The sequence below is a fragment of the Chrysochloris asiatica genome, unplaced genomic scaffold, assembly GCF_000296735.1.
Source record: "Chrysochloris asiatica unplaced genomic scaffold, ChrAsi1.0 scaffold00046, whole genome shotgun sequence".
Taxonomy (NCBI): Eukaryota; Metazoa; Chordata; class Mammalia; order Afrosoricida; family Chrysochloridae; genus Chrysochloris; species Chrysochloris asiatica.
In genome coordinates this window covers 13,473,226-13,478,628 of record NW_006408564.1, presented here as the reverse complement: position 1 = coordinate 13,478,628, position 5,403 = coordinate 13,473,226, and positions in this window count along the sequence as shown.

The following is a 5,403-nucleotide window of genomic DNA, read 5'->3' as shown; positions in this document are numbered from 1 at the left end:
TGATTACGGTCAGGTTGCTAACCTCATCGTCAGCAGTTCGAAGCTACCAGCCATTCCATGGAAGAAAGATGTGGCTTTCTGCTCCTGTAAAGATTTATAGCCTTGAAAACCCTCTGCAGGGTTGCTACGAGTCGGAACTGACTCCACAGCACATAATCACTACCACCATCACCAGCACCACCAGAGTAATTCTGTGTTTAATTTTTTGAGGAACTGTCAAATTGTTTTTCGTAGAGATTGCACCAGCTTACATTCCCACCAGCAATGAATGAGAGTCCCTTACCTCCTCAGCAACACTGTGTCATTTTACATTTTCCTTACAATAGCCATCCAGCTGGATGTTGACATGGTCTGTCATTGTGATTGTGATTTCCATTTCCCTAATAACTAATGACATTAAGCATCTTTTCATGTGCTTGTGGGACATTTGTGGATCTCTTTTTAAAAATGTCTATTCAAGTCCTTTGCCCATTTAAAATTGCTTTGTTAGTCTTTTGATACTTGAGTTGTAGGGGTTCCTTATATGTTCTTGATATTATCCCCATCTCTGATTTTCTCCCATTCTCTAGGTTTTTTCCTTCACTTTGTTGATAAAGTCCTTTGATGCACAAAAGTTTTCAATTTTGATGAAGTGTAATATGTCTAATACCTCTTTTGTTCCTTGTGCGTTTTATGTCATGCTTAAGAATCCATTTGTGAAAGTGTTTACTGCTACGTTTCCATTTCAAAGTTTAAAAACTTTTTCTTCTTATATTTAGGTTTTTCATCTATCTTGAGTTAATTTTTATGTATGATGTGAGGTATGAGTCCAAATTCATTCTTTTGCATGTGGAGATCTAGTTGTTCCAGCAGCATTTGTTGAAGACACTCCTTTCCCCATTGAGTGAGCTTGTCACTCTTGTAAAATATCAATTGATAGGTTTCTTTGTAGCCTCCCAATCCTCATCCAACAGTCGTTATGTTGGTCCTAATGATACTGATTTTTTTAAAAAGTTTTTATCGTGATTTGAGTGGAAGTGTACAGGGCAGATTATCAGTGTTAAATTCAATAAATCATATTTTGTTTCATTGCAATGATTACAGTCCCCTCCATGTACCATCAGTCAACTGTATTTACCTCTATTTGCCTCTCCCCTTTTTTGATATACACATGCAAAACAGAAAATACATACTAGTTTAAATGTCTAAAGGACACACTTTACAAGCCAGCCTCCTGTCCTCAGGTACACAGCCTTTCTCAATACATGGGCCTAGAGTCCTCAGCTGTTCTGTCTCTCTAAGCCATCACCTTTGCCACTATCTCTGCTGTCACTGCTTCTCTGGTTAGGATCCCACGCTCCAGTCATGCTCTTCCCTCTTCCTGGCCCTTGGGTCCTCTGTTCCTGAAATAAAAGACTAGATACTCCTCTTTTAGTTATACATCTTCTACATTTACAGTTGTGACAATTTCAATTAGTCCTGATAACCATAACACACAATTGAATTATAAAATCCTATCCCCATCCTCCTCCATCCCCTTTCACCACACCTATCTGGAAAAGAGGAAAATTATTCACTGGGGATTCTACCTTATTGTCCTCATTCTGAAACTCAGCACACTCATGAAAGCTTGTAAGCCAGCCACCTCGTGCCTTTATAGCCCTCATTTTTGATAGCCAATGTATAAATTGCCCTTCCTTATCAACCCAGTGTGTAGTTCTGGTGTGGCACTGAGGGTTAATGTTCTGGACTGCAAAGTTGGTTTGAACTGCAAGATTGATGGTTCAAGCTTACCAGCTGCTTCTCAGAAACACTAAACAGGGTTGCTATGGGCTGGAACGGACTCAATGGTGCTTAACAACAACAACAACCAACTCAGTGTACTGAGAAAGCAAGCTTAATCTTTGATATAAAGAGTCCTCCCCTTTCAGTTGGAATTTTGAGCAGTTACATTCATAAATAAAGGTCCAGTTCATTAAATTGTAGCAATTTAAGCTTGCTCCCTGTATCTAACTTATTTATCTTCATCTGATGGGCTTCACGTTTGGGAATTCTTGCATGCTTCCCTCCACTTCAGACCAGCTGGCTGCTTCACTGTCAGCATCCAGTAGCTAGGTCAGTTTCCATGGGCTCAGGAGTTCACATGGCTTCCTAAACTTTAGGCTAGCCAGTCCTGCCTCTTTTCTGTCTCATCTCAAGCTCAATGAGTGTCTAGGGAACCTGGCCAAATCGGTCCATGTCTTCATTGTTGCATTCCCCCCACTTCTATTCAAAATAGACCAGGGTGCTGTCCTATTTTTCAGGACATATTTTCTGTTCCTTTTGCTGTTCTGAGTTGGGCCACATGTGTTTTCAAGTGGGAATGTCTCACCTCAGTAGGTTCTGGGTGGGACTCAGGATTCCACCTAAGGCCCCAAACTCTACAAGGCTTACCAAGAATCCTATTTCCCTGGGCAAATCATAATTCCCCTTTAAGCTAATTCAATCAATTATAGGCTAAAGATGGATGGGCTCACAAGCTTTCTGTAATCATAAAACCCAATATTCCTTTCTATCACACTTAAATGTCTCTTTTCTAATAGAAGGCAGGGATAACCACTATTCATAATACAGTCAAGCACCTCAACATTATGTCCTTTCCTTTACCCGTTTCAATATGTCTGGATCCCTGTATCACTGAGCCCTGTTGTTCTAAGGTTGTCTGTATATGCATCACTGTTTACCTCTATCCCATTTAGCCCGTGCATACCTTCCTAAATCTATCCTGATCTTCCTTGTTCATCTATTCCTCACCCCCTTCTTATGTAGTGCTCTCCCTCTCTTTGTATATTGCCTTCCCTGTTACCTGAGCTATCATGTATCTACTCCCTAACCTGTGAATTACTGATTCCTCCTGCCCACTCCTGGTAACCACCAAGGAATTTTTCTTTTAGATTGGAAATCTTTTCTTGAGCTTCTACAGTAATGATCTTATGCAATACTTGTGCTTTTGTGACTAATTTTACTCAGCATAATATCCTCAAGTTTCATGCATGTTATGAGATGTTTTGCATCTTCATCATTATTCTTTAATGTAGCATACTATTCCACTGTGTGCATGTACCAAAGTTTATTTATCCATTCTTCTATTGATGGGCAATTAAGCTTCTCCATGTTTCTACTATTATGAATAGTGTTGTGATGAACATTGGTGTGCATGTATCTCCTCATGTTCTGACTCATATTTCTTGTGGCTAAATACCAAATTAACTCAAAATTAACTCAAAATGGAGTCATGGTGTGGCACTGTGGGATAATGTGCCAGGCTGCACAGCCGTTTGAACTGCAAGGTTGGTGGTTCAAGCTCACCAGCTGCTCCTTGGAAACCCTATATAGGGTCACTATGGGTCAGAACCAACTCGACAACACTTAATAATAAGAAATATATCAAGTAGAAGAATTTCTGGATCATAAGGTATTTTTATATCTGGCTTTCTAAGGAAGCACCATACTGTTTTCTAGCATGTAGTGCAATACTGTTTTGATTACTATAGTTTTATGGTATGCTTTGAAATTAGGAAGAGTGAGTCCTCTTACTTTGTTCTTTTTAAAGATTGTTTTGATTACTTGTGAGCCTAGCAATTTCATAACATTTGAGGATTGGATTTTCCATTTCTTAAAAAAAAAAGTTGTAATTTTGGTAGGGATGGCATTGAATCTGGATTTTTTTGGGATAGCACTGAAATCTCAATTATTTGAATCTACTAATTCATTGATACCCATTAGTTTATTGTTGTTTAATGTTGTCTAATAATTTTTGACTTCTTGAATTTCTTTCAGCCGTGTTTTATAGTTTCTCATATACAAGCCTTTCACTTCCATGTTTAAGTTTATTTGTAGGTATTTTATTCTTTTAAAGGAATTCTAGTGGTATAGTAGATAAAGTGTTTCACAGAGCAGTAGGCTTCTGGACTGTGAAAAAAATTTCTGTTTTTTCAAGTAATTCATTTCTGTGGTATTTCTGTAAGAGCAGCGCTAGGAAACTAAAACAGTAGCATAAATTTGAAATTTTCAGCCGTCAACCGAATTATCAGCAGCTCGAACCAATAGCTGCTCTGTGGACGAAGCTGTGGCAGTGGACTTCTGTTATGATGTACAACCTTGGAAAACCTAAGGGAGAGTTCTTCTCTATGCTCTTGTGTTATTTTGAATCAGAATCAATGGAAGGGTAACAGGTTTGTTTTGTTTTCCAGAAATAGATAGAAAAAACTAGAGAGAAAAATCTTATTGAAGATTTTGAAAATATGAACAATTCTGTTCTCTATAGGATAAGCACTGGAATGGTAACGTCAATGCCAGCAGTTTGAACCCAGCAGTCACTCTCTGACACTCTGTTCAGGATCGCTGTGTGTTGGAACTGACTTGACTGCACTCAGCAACAACTACTACCATTCACTTTGATTTGATTGGCTTTTATAAAATACTAGAAAAAGATCTACAAAATGCACATGCTGCTGAAATGCTCCCGCCACTTGTCTTTCAGTTTGTCATACTGTGTTTTCTTGTGATGCTGGAAGCTATGTCACTGGTATTTTAAATACCAGCAGGGTCACTTATGGTAGCTGGGTTTCAGTGGAGCTTCCAGACTACCACAGACTAGGAAGAAGGAGAGGCAGATCATTTATAAATGGTTAGTCAGTCATTAAATGATTAGTAGTAGAACATTGTGTCATATAGTGATGGAAGATGAGCCCTTCAGGTTGTAAGGTGGTCAAAATAGTAATAGGGAAGAGCTGTATCCTTGAAATAGAATTGAACTGAATGACGTAGATGGAGCAAAGCTTTTGCAACCTTCATTTGCTGAAGGAAACATCAGCAAACAGCCGTTAGTAATTGGAATGTGGAATTAAGGAAGTTTTAATCTAGGAAAATTGGAAGTTGTCAAAAATGACATGGAATACATAAAGATCAATAGGCTAGGCATAAGTGAGCTAAAATTAACTGGCATTGGCCATTTGGAATCAGAAAGTCATATGGTTTACTATTCCAGGAACAACAAACGGAAGAGGAATGGTATTGTATTCATCGTCAAAAAGAGCATTTCCAGATCTATCCTTTTTCTTCTTCTTCTTCTTTTTTTTTGCAGTTTGAGGGATTGTGATGTTTGAAAGAGTTTTTATTATGAGTTGAATGAAGGTTTACAAACAAGGTCAGCAGTTTTACATTCAGCGTATCATACAATTTATGTCCTCTCAATAATTGCAATCCCTTTAAGATCTATCTAGAAGTACAGTGCTGTCTGTGACAGGATAATATCTATACATCTACAAGGATGCCACTGTTATTCCAATTTATGCTCCAACTACTAAATCCAGTGTTGATAAAACTGATGAATTTTTCCAACTGCCTCAGTCTAAAATTGATCAAACATGCAATCAAGATACA